This window comes from Silene latifolia, unplaced genomic scaffold (assembly GCF_048544455.1).
Source record: "Silene latifolia isolate original U9 population unplaced genomic scaffold, ASM4854445v1 scaffold_237, whole genome shotgun sequence".
Taxonomy (NCBI): domain Eukaryota; kingdom Viridiplantae; phylum Streptophyta; class Magnoliopsida; order Caryophyllales; family Caryophyllaceae; genus Silene; species Silene latifolia.
Genome location: NW_027413186.1, coordinates 96141 through 108596, shown reverse-complemented (window position 1 = coordinate 108596; position 12456 = coordinate 96141). Strand labels below are relative to the sequence as shown.

General features: G+C 41.9%; 1 pseudogene; it reads right to left on the bottom strand.

The window, feature by feature from the left end:
• Positions 1-8981: 8981 nt before the first annotated feature.
• On the bottom strand, positions 8982-12256 carry LOC141638940 (transcription factor PHYTOCHROME INTERACTING FACTOR-LIKE 15-like; annotated as a pseudogene).
• Between the last annotated feature and the right edge of the window lie 200 nt (positions 12257-12456).

Below are 12456 nucleotides of genomic sequence, written 5' to 3'. Positions count from 1 at the left end.
GGTAGTTACTCAATTCAAATTCCTCATAGTCATTTAGAATTGCATTGCAGTTAAATTGAGACGAGTCGTAAGCAAACTTAGCGTTCATTAAGTTGACACGAGCAAAAATCTCGGAGAGGACAGACATCTCGTGGTCGGTCGGGCGACACAAACAGAGGAGGTGGCCCCCGGAATGTGCTCCGGGTTGTCACCTTTCATGGGAGTGGGGTGACCCTAGTAGACTCAGCCTCTGAATCATCCACGACCTTGTGATAAAACGGTGGGAAGGGGACCTTGACTGGGACATCAGAAGTGTTAGGAGCTATGACAGACTCTGACTCCGACTCAGACTCAAATTCTGATTCTTTTTCACTTCCCTCTTTGAACATAGGGCCTTCTCCAGTTGTGATCTTGAGAATGCGGCCTTGGCGATCGGTCCACTTGACGGTTTTCCTCCAGCCCTGTGTAGCTTTCTCTGGGTCAGTGTCGGAGATCAAGGTAGTTGGGTCAAACTGATTGTCCTTCAGGGCGATGTTGATGATGTCCTCATAGTCGAGGTGCTTGATGTTATCTTCTCCAAAGAGGAGAGTGACAGCTTGTCCATCGAGGCATGACGACGGCTTAGACTCGGTTGATGCAGTTTCGGTGTTGTCGGGGATGAAGTAGCGATCCGGAAGACTTCCACACCCGGTACTGGCCTTGGCTACAGAGTCATAGATCGGCTCGGAAAGCCATGGTAGAGCTCGATTCTCCTCGGGGACAAAGTATCCATTGAGGGTCGGATGATATGGACGGAGGATAACTCCGTGCTTCTTGCGTTTTCGAACTAGGAGGTTCATCTCCTGGATATCTTCATCGGTAGGCTCATATCCCAGCCCGAAGGGAATGTTGGGGACCTTAGCCTGTTTCAAGGGAGGTAAGGTGCTCTTCAGTGGGTTGAGGGGTAAACCTGGGAAGTAACCCTGGCGCATCATGATGCGCTTGACTGTGAGGTTGGCAAACGGGTCACAATCAAAGGGTGTTGATTCATCAGTTATGGCATTCACAGCTTGGAATCCCCACATTTCATTATCATCTTCCTCAATGGTCTGGGAGGCTATTCCCTTTCTCATGACAGCTTTGATCGAGGAAGCAGGAATCGTGATTGTTTTCCCGTTGAAGGGGACCCTTATTTTCTGGTGGAGAGTCGAGGTAACTGCCTTGACGGCGTGAATCCAAGGACGTCCCAGGAGCATATTGAAAGAGGCGTCAATGTCGACCACCTGAAAACTGGTTTGCCTTTCTGTAGATACCTCATTTCTACACCTCCCGCAAACCACCCGGTGATGATTGGGCCGCATGTTTGGTACGCGGAACGATTTGTGACAGTTCGTAAGTTTATCGTCAAGTGATTGCTCAAACACTGATGTCTACCTCTTAGTTGTCATCTACGTGCCGATACGGTCGTTTTGACAGTAATTAGAGTACATTTGGAGTCCGGGCCTAAAACCGTCTTCATTTTCTGATAACCGCTAAATCCCGAGTCAGAATGTTCTGGAATGTTCCGGATATTTCTATTCCATATTTTATAAAATATTTCACAATCTTTTAATCTTTGGTAAACAATTTCCCGTAATATTCATACAAAATATTAAGGAAAACCAAATCATTCCGTTATTCCATAATTTAAACAGGGAAATCTTTCTTTCGCAGGAGGAAACCACCTGGGAACAGACGCAGCAGGTGCTGCGCCTCTTCCAAGAGACGCAGTCACTGCTGCGCCTCTTCCCAGGTCCTTTTCTGCGTATTTTTCGTATCTTTTTCATATCTTTTCGAGATTCACTTCCAAAGTCTCTCCGAAAACCCTACTCCTTCACGTGATTAGTATAAATAGGAGCCTTCGCTCCTCATATTTCTCACGCGAGTGTCCGCCCTTCTCTTCTCCCTTTGCATTCTAGACCTTTGTTCTTACTTTTTGGCGTCTACGTGCTTGAACATTCGACCACGTAAGCTCGGATCCTTCTGAGTACCAGCCTCGTTTGCATGACCGACCAATTTGACCAACTCCACAATCAATCAACTTAATTAATTAATCGTTTTCCTCTTACGAGGGCACTTTCATCTACATTCGAGTCGAGCATCACTAATCGATAACTTAGTTCATCTCGTTTCGTCAAACATGTAAGTCTGAGGGTGTAAATCTCTCTTTTATTTATTGTTCTTTACTTTTTGTATCACTAATGTAAGATTTATGTCGAAAATACTTATTAAAACCGATTTCTAAAACCTCGTTTAAAACCTTTTTACGGATTACCAGAAGACAAACCGTTGAGAAAGGACGCAAAAATCGCTGCGCGCTCTCTTGAAAGGAGCGCAGATGCTCGCGCGCCTCTTCGTGAGGCCGCCGCAGCTTTCTCGCTTCCTTTCTTCTTCCTTCGTCCTCTGTAATTCGTCTTCTTTATTTGTTTTTCGTTTGTTCGTTAATTCTTCGGTACAATAACATAATCATCTCGCATGTATATTATTTATCATTCATTACATATATAATTCATCATTAAATCCGACTTAAATCCCAAGTAATTCATATTTGCGGGTTTTCGTCATTAAACTCAACCCGGGTTGTAGAGATTCAATTTGTTCATATTGAGTTTAAGAATTCGATCTTTGATATATTTTCATCTGTTTATTCGTCATTAATTCGTCATTAATTCGTCATCTTTAGCCTATTTAGTTCACCCATGTCATTAATCAATCGTTCATTCATGTAAATAATTCGTTTGCATCCGTCTCATATATGTTTTATTGCTTTTATGACTCATTCATATGTAATTAATGAATTAAATCACTTCCATCCGAGTTAAATATCGCAATTAACCCTTAAAATCACCAATCAATACTAACGATTTGCAGTTCCGGCTTCACAACAAGAACTCACCCTTGAACAGACGCAAAGAATCGCGCGCCTCTTCCAAAGGGCGCAATCTGTTGCGCTGTTCAAGGTTGATTTACTCTCAACTTCCGTTCTGCCTTGACCTGTTTAATTAGCTTACGTATAATTAACTATTATTCGTATTATCGCCTAATAATCTGTTCGTTAATTTATTTATTTATTCTTTCTCAAATTATCCGTTTTAGAGGTATTTTCGACATAAATCAATGAAACCCATTGTAATAATTGTAATTTTCATTATTTTTTCTTTATTGTATTTCTTTTTTGTATCACTTGTATGTTTTCACATGTAATTGAACATAAATTCCTACTTCGACTCAATTTTTTGCTAATTAATTGTTCACCGACTTAGTTAATTTCTTCACATGCTAGGAGCAAAACTTGGATGTTGCATTGCATGCATATAATCGACGATATATCGAGTATGAATAACTTCCCTAATCATTAGTAGAGGCCGCTATCGAGGCGGGCGGGATTAGGTGTTCGATCAAAAGAGCTTCCTAATACGTACCCTCACCCCTTACTCCAGATCTCTGTGAACATCCGTGTTCATTGGCATCCACGAGAGTCATTTTAGACATAGAATGCTAAGGGTAACGATTGCTTAGTGTTCATGTCACTACTTTGTGTCTTGACATGACACGAGGTATTCGAACGGTTCCAATTTCCCATAAAAATTGGTGGCGACTCCACAAATGCAAACGCTTGTTTCCCAAGCGCCCCCGTGGCCCATTGTCCACAGTTTGGCGACTTCGCTGGGGATAATACACTTACGTGTAGCAAAAAGGGTGAAACTTGAACAAGGTTAGGGAATAGTTTGTACAAGACAATTGTCGGTTTTCATAACTCGGTCTTCCTAGACCGTTTTAATCGGCCTTCCTAGGCCCAACCCAACCCATTCGACCAATCGTCCCGTCTAAACGGTCCTAATTCTTATTTGGGCCTAAGGATGGATAGCGATTGACGTCATCCATACCATGATGCTTACTCTTGTTTGTATCAAGGGCCTTCACTACTTGGGGAAATGGACTAGGAATCGGCCTTACTCTTGTTTGGTACGAGCCTCTTCACAGACTTCGGGTTTGATGGTTCGGTATGGTAACCCACCCTTTAAACCAAAACCTTTTAAATGCACTCAGCATCCCGTTATAATGCTTCTATAAATGTTTGTACCTTACGTGATCACCATTCCTAAACGATACCATGACGATTTTTGTAAAATCAAAGTCCTTTTTTTAATAAAAATTTTTCGAAAAGAGGCCCATGATTAGCGCAAAACCGAGTCAAAACTCTGTCCATTTGTCAAGTCAAAATTCGGGCCCAAGCCCATTTCAAAACCTCACTTCGAGTCCACTCCTACAACTACACTATAGTTGACTAGGACCAACATTTTTCAAACTTTGTCATTTCTTCAAAGCTCACTCAACACAAGTGGCACACACCCACTTCACGAGTCAAAACATTTCTTTCTTAGTAAGTGTGTTAGAATGGTCGATCGTGTTTTGATTCGTCGTCGATCTCTTATTCAGTCTCCAAGATGCCTGGAACAAGTGATGCGAACTTCAACCAACTCCAAGATGGTAATGATCGAATCCTAGCCGCGCTAGTCCAAATCCAAGTTACCCAAGACCAAGTGTATGATTGCCTTGACACCATCGAGAGCCGAATCTACGCCGTGGAGGGGAGGTTGCCTCCTCAAGAAAGTGAAGTAGTGGATGACTTCGTGAACGACTTCAGGGATGAAAACCCTCACATGGGAATGACTGCAGCTGAGAAAAGACTCCAATACTTAGAGGAGCAATTAATGTATCTCAAAGGGGATGACATTTACAGGGAGAATAACCGCAAGTATGAGGCCGTAAATTCCAAATTGCCAACCAACTTCAACATGACGGATATTCCTAAATTCAAGGGGCACGAAAACCCGTTGAACCATATCCCTGCCTTCAAGGATTACATGTCTATCAAAGGTATCAAACTCGAGATGTTCTTAAGGATCTTTCCTTCATCTCTTCACACCATCCCAAAGCAATGGTTCTACTCTTTAGAACACAAGAAGATCGCTACTTGAGAAGATGCCGCAATCGAGTTTGCTAAGCAATATGCGGATAATGCTGAGATCCAAGTTAACATGCGCACTCTAGAGGTTCTTACCCAAAATGACAAAGAAGGTTTCACCGACTTCCTAAGTAGGTGGAGGAAGACTAGTACCCAACTAGTTGAACGCCCGGATGAGGCTACCCTTGTGGAGAAGCTCGTGGACAATCTAAAACCCATCTATGCCAATCATTTGAGGTACCAAAACATCAAAACTTTCAAGGACTTAACCGTACTAGGAACAAGAATTGAAGATGACATCCGTAAAGGGCTCTTGTCCAAAACGGTAGGGCGAGGATATCAAGGCTCAACAACTCGTTCATACGGCTCCACTAGCAAGACAGATGAAGTTAACCTTCTCGAACCATCCAAGAAGAGTACCCCACTAAAGAAATTCACAAATCTTGGGGACACTTACTCCAATGCTCTAAAGAGGTTAATGAAGCAAGGTAAACTCCAACCCATAGGACCTACTCCCGAACCAGAAAAGAAATCCAAGTTCTGGGATGAAAACTCGTACTGTGAATACCATAGGGGCAAGGGGCACGACACAGAAAAATGCTACAAATTGAAAAATGTGCTTCAAGACATGATCGAGGATTGTCGACTTCTAATACCGCCGGGAGGTAAACCCAACAACACTCAGAATCCTCTTGGAATTCTAGTGATAACAAGTGAAGAATCTACCTTAGATTGTTCACATCTGATTTCTCCAGTTGAAGATAAAATCCACGCGATCGAGAATGAAGGGTTCTACTCTACTATCTCCCCTACCATTTCCGATTTCATCACATGGGCAAGGAGTGTGGATAGGCAAGTTTGGGAATTGGAAAATGTGGTGACCATTCTACATGACCCTAATGCGACACCTAAAGAACATGCGCCACTAATTTTCTCTCAAAATGCTACTATGCAAGAAATAGTCGCCGTGGTTAATAAACTAGTTGACCAAATCATACAATTAGAAGACGAGATCATGAGAATGAGGGAACTAGCCACAATCAATGGAGTTTGGGCCGATGACGATGAAGACGAGTATCTCATTGAACACTCCCTAGTCAAGGAAATAGTCCAAAATGGTGAAGACCAAGATGTGGACCATCTAACTCGTTCGGGGCGTCCATATCAAAGCACTACTCAAAATGGTCCAACCAACGTTATCACACCAAATGATAACGAAGATGACTCCACTGATCATTTGCTCAAGCAATTACAGAAGACAAAGGCTGATCTTTCAGTCTGGCAACTAGTAGCAAGCTCATTCCCACATCGCCAAGCTTTACTGCAAGCTTTAGCCAAACTAAATGTAGCACATAATTCCACACCCGACGATGTAGTCAACTTGGTCTTCCAAGAATCACCAAAGTTAAGTAATCCTATTACTTTCTCAGACGAAGATTTGCCACCCTTTGGCGCTAGTCATAACTTGGCTCTCTACATCACCGTCATTTGCTTAAAGAAGAATGTGCCAATGACCTTGGTAGATGATGGCTCCGCGGTCAACGTCATACCCCTTAAAACGGCATACAAATTAGGCATGAAAGAGTCGGATTGGACCCCTACCAATCAAGGTGTTCGCGCATATGATGGTACATGACGAAAGGTAGTAGGACTCGTTAACCTAACCATAGCCACAGGGCCAATTGAGCGAAAGGTTAACTTCCAAATAGTGGACATTGAAGCTTCCTTCAACATACTTCTGGGAAGACCTTGGATTCACGCTTCCAAAGCGGTAACATCCACCTTTCATCAAAAGATCAAGATCCCACTAAATGGCAAAGTGGTGACGATCACTTCGTCACCCATCAAGGCAATAATCGAAAAGAAGTCAAACAATCAAGTCCTTGCGGATCCAGTATATGAACTTTGGGGCTTCCAAAGCATAAGTGTCATAGAAAGTGAATTGGCACCCCTATACTACGATCCCTACTCCAACTTGGTGGTCAACCACATACTCAAATCCCAGGGATACTTCCCTGGAATGCCTTTAAACCCTGTCCGAAGAAACACCTTCGCACCTTACAAGGAAGGCAACTCAAAAATACCACTTGGCCTAGGATACAAATCCACTATAAAGGAAGTTCTCGAGATGCTCGCTCAAGTTCAAAACCGTAAGCACATAGGAGTCCAAATGCAACCATATTCCCCTACCCTAAATGGATACTTCGTTAGGGAAGGAAGCCAAGAACTCTTTCATGGATTTCCCGAACCTTGGCACTATCTCGGAAAGAAGCTAGCCGGAATCGAGATCTTTCACGATTGCTACTTCATTCCTCCAGAAACGGTTCCTACCACCAAAACCCGTCAAGCACCTTGCTTATACGAACAAGCTGTTAGTCTACTATTTGGAGAAGATCGATTTGTTAAAGCCGCGCAGGATGAGATCATTACCATGATACTTCAAGACGATCACTTCAACCCTACCGCGTTAATCACAGAAACAAACGCGAACCAGCAGAAAGGATGGAGAAAATCAATCAAGTGGACCAACAATCAAGGAAGACTCTTCAAGCTCACAACTGGAGAAGGAGAGATGTTCAAAGGAGAAACAGAAGACGATGAATTTGAGTCAGAGTCAGAGTCGGAGTCAGAGTCGAGGTCTAGAGAAGTCACTAAGGAGTCTCCTCCTGTCGTCGTCCCCATTTCCTTTGTTTCTCCTAGCTTAGCCTCGAATAGTAACGATGTTCGGAAATGTCCCAACAATCGTCCCTTTTTACCGCCACCACCACGGATCGGATGGCTTCTTTGTTTCAACTTTTATCAAACTTTAATATGAATAAATCAGGTTCTGCTTACTCTTCGTGTTATCTTGAGTGCAATTCTGTTTACGATGATACTGAGGATGACCCAAACCCAGACTCAATTGAAATACCTCTCTACATAGCCAAAGAAATACTACAAGAGGGGGAAGGGGACCGGTAATAGAGAACACCGAACCCATAAATGTAGGAACCGAACTAGAACCCCAAGAACTTAGGATAGGGACTACCTTGAACCCTACCGAAAGGGCCAGTTTCATAGACCTCCTGCACGAGTTCAAAGACGTTTTCGCTTGGTCCTACAATGACATGCCAGGGATCGACAGGGATATCGCCTAACATAGAATCCCAATTAAGCCAGGTTTCAAACCTGTGAAACAGAAGCTTCGTCGAATGAGAACAGAATGGGCTCTCAAGATTAAGGAAGAAGTCGATAAGCAATTCAAAGCCGGGTTCATCAAAGTTTCCGAGTACTCTGACTGGGTAGCCAACATAGTACCTGTACCCAAAAAGGATGGGAGAATCCGTGTTTGTGTTGATTTTAGGGACTTAAACAAAGCAAGTCCTAAAGATGACTTCCCTCTACCACACATCGACATATTGGTGGACAATACCGCAGATCACGCATTACTATCCTTCATGGATGGGTATGCGGGTTATAACCAAATCAAGATGGCCCTAGAAGACATGCATAAGACCGCCTTTGTCACTCAATGGGGAACCTATTGCTATACGGTCATGCCGTTTGGGTTAATCAACGTCGGCGCTACATATCAACGCACCGCAACTACACTCTTACATGACATGATTATCCTTATACCCATTTGACATTTACATAAAATGCCACTACATACCCCACCTACCAACTCACAATTAAACCCACAATTACATACCCCACCTATTTTCTTCCCTCTTTACCCCTTCTTTTACCCTCTTTTCTTAAAAACCCAATTTTTTACCACGTTACCATTTGTATGGTACGGAGGGAGTATTAAACAGTATCCAAGATAGGCGGTAGGCTTTTTAAAGAATTACCACCAGTCTTTATGTGAAGTGAAGTCTTTAAGTAACCATCACAAGTACACAGTATCCGAGCATCGAACATATTACCCGATCGAGCGGCTGAATGGTGGGCCTCACTTGAGGGCCGAATCCTTCACAACACTAGTCGAACTAAATTTGATGTACCCGAAGTTCCCACAGTTCTTTTCGTAGGGCTATCGGGGATTGGATATGATGGGCTTTCTTTGCATGGACATCTGTAAACCATGACCTGGATGTGCAAAGGGTTGTAGACCAGGGCCTTGCATACCATGAAACGGGGCGCCGCACCAGGGAACTAGATAATGAGGGCCTTGAAAAGGGTTCATCCCAAAGCCCATTCCCATGCCCATCCCAAGTCCCACGGGTGAAAAATGAGGCATTTGTGCACCATGAATAGGTTGCATCCCTGGTGGAAGCATCATTGGTTGCATACACAAACCAAAGACCCATAGACATCATCTCATGGATCAAGTACATTTCGAGGCTCGGTAGGCTTTTCTCGTAAATTACCGAGTAGTAACAACAATTTATTTTATTTTTATTTTGTTGGTAGCCTAAAGAGAGTCATAATAGCATATTAATGATGTCAGTTTCAAACTCAAATCAGGAGTAAAAACACTAAAAAACTTCAACGAGGAAACATGAAATTAACTCGTACTTGAAGTCAAGGGTTTTCGGATAATCTATTGCCTCATCCAAAGATAGAAGCCTTGTCCACCTAGTATTACGAAAAAAAAAAAAAATGAGCAGAGTAGTTGTATATTTGAAACTATCAGCTTCAGATAACATCATAACTTCACCGCAACCGACATGGACTTGGTTTTATACTACCTTCCTCCCAATGACATGATTTTTTTTGTATGCAAGCATATTTATTTTACGAAAGCACATGCAGATGGGAGTCCCATATTCATTCTTCACTACATGATACATCACATAGGACATGGCAGTCTATCGTTGGTTTATAAACACAATAGAATAAACGTGAACTTATTGCCAGAAAATATATTCAGAAACATTATTTGATAACTTCATCCACCCCCTCATAAGCGAGGCTATAACAAGTTACTCAAGCTCATGACACCTAGTCTGAAAGGCCAACTCCATAAATACATCGAGTCATCGCGATTCGGTATGAATCTAAAGTAGTGAATAAAGTACCTTATTACGCTTAGGTATGAGCTCTTGCAATGCACGCATCTTCTCATTAATTATATCCCCCCGTCTCTGTTGATAACCAAACATAAAACGTCATTAAAGAGAAAGGTGTTGTTCCCAATTCCAAAGAAACTACGTATTAGTTTTGGAATACAATAGAACAAAGGAAATGGTTCGAATGGTGAGCTTTTCTTTTTATTGTACAAAGAGCAATTGATCAATGAAATACGCAATGCAGTTTTCATAATGTAACATCCAGAGACAGTCTCTCTCTCAGCTTTAAACATAGGGGTAAAGTTGCGAAAATCCAAATCATTTACACCATCAACAAGAGCCTTTGAGGCACTAGAATAAATGGCTAAATGTTGCTGGTATGAACTTGTGATAATGAAGGTGGGCTCACCCTTATCTAGTGCTTACCCTTTCAGATAAATTATGCACTTCTGCAACTCGACTTCTCTTTGAGCTTGCTCGAGCATGAGCAATATTCTTTGCACCCACCGACTCTTCCACTTCCCGCAAGAGAATTACTATGAGAAGCGAGTGGGAATGACAGATAACGCACATCCTAATTTGAAAAAACAAACATATCTTACTTCACTAGGACCTTCGGATTCTGTAGATTCACGCATTTTCCTTTTCAGATCATATGCAAGCTCATTTGAAGTTCTATCCACACTATTCCCCGAACATACAGAAGATGCAACAACTACTGCTTCCACTTTGTTTCCCGTTGCATTAAATCCGTGATTGTGTTGAGTATCTTTCACACCATCTTTTTCCCTTAAAGTTCTTTTTGTCAAATGCATCTCTTCAGTGGGTTTCCTTGGCAACAACCCTAAAATCTCATTAACAGGAGCTTGAACAAACTGGTTGTGGATCCCTACATCCTCCCGAGACACAATGGGAAAACTACAATTTACAGTGCTTTTCAGTTCATTCTCTATTCTCTTTGAGGTATTGACAGTCACATGGTTAGCTTTGGCACGAATAGCAGGCCGTGAAAAATAGGGAAAGTTTGTAAAGCTAGAGCTAGTACAAGGTTGCCCTGCATCTATCTTCTCGCAATCTCAAGCTAGTAATATCGAAACGCCCGATTTTGGAATATTATGTTGAGAAGACTGTAAAAACTGAGTTACTTCCCTCCACTCATGTCTAATATGTTCAGTGTTTGAGGTGACTTTAGATACATCGGCGTGCTTCAAGCTTGCAGAATTATGGTCACTCCGCTTTTCTCGAAATGCTACGGATTATCGGCAGAGATGTCATTTATGGTAACACCGATAACTCGGCAAAAAATCACAAGTGTAATCATTATGTAAAGGATCTTCTTCTATGGGATAACTAAACCATGGTACCATGTCAACATTTTGTCCCAAATCCATCTCACTCAATACTGAATCCATTGTCTTGAACTTGTTCAATTTTTGATCATTGACTTCCCTATTACCTTGAGGATTATGAATGAATGATTGGTAATGGTTTATAGTAAGAGGTCCCTTTTTTGGTTTACTTGATTGACCTTGAATCATGATTTGACCATTTTCCCAAACTAGCTCACAAAAGTCGGTTCTGTCTCGTATAAAGAACTCCCACAAACAAGAGCAAGATCGATACATGAGAAATATGGTACGTTCAAGGGCCAACAACACAACATCACCCCAATGACTCTTTGCAAATGGCAGGATAGGGGGTTGAGGGGTTGAGGGTGGGGCGCAACCTTCCCTTTAGTCAACACAATACAGAAAGGTGTCATTTTCAGGATGACCCATAATGAAAAGTGCACCGAGAATGACACTGGCCGCCATCTTTTCATAATTAAACGAAGAGCAACCACTCCTTGAATATTTGGTTATACTCGGCGTGACCAAGACTCCAAAACAGTAGTTCTGGGTCCGTGGATATGTAAAACATAATAATCGATGCCTGCAAGTAGAATCCATATCAACCGAGATGGAGCATACCTAGGGGAAGGATCGGAAGAATTGGTGGCCCTCTCTTGGGTTGAATTCGTGTTTTCATTGGTCATCTTAAGCAAATCAGTTAAAAGGCATACTACAAGTGACTTAATAGATCTGAAGACTCCAAAGCAGAGCAAATACTCAGCTCTGCATCTTTCCCACCATAAACCACTTCTAGTTTAACAGTCCTGCAAATATATTCAAGGTTTCAAGATTAAACTAATCCAACAGGAAGAAACAAACAAAAGTTCCCTCACTTTTTATGAAATAAATCTTAGTTTACTGGTGTCCTAATCATAAAGATACACAACTATAATAGAGTACTCCATATTAGTTAACCTAATACTTTGAATACACGAGTATGACAATATCATAATAATAAGCAGACATATTGTACTGTTTAGAGATTAAAGAAATCATTCTTTTCGATACAACCATGATTAGAATAAAGTATTAAGAAAAACCCACATCAGATTATCTAAATCAAGTACTCCGTAGGGGGAAACAACTCAACACACCCAATAAAACT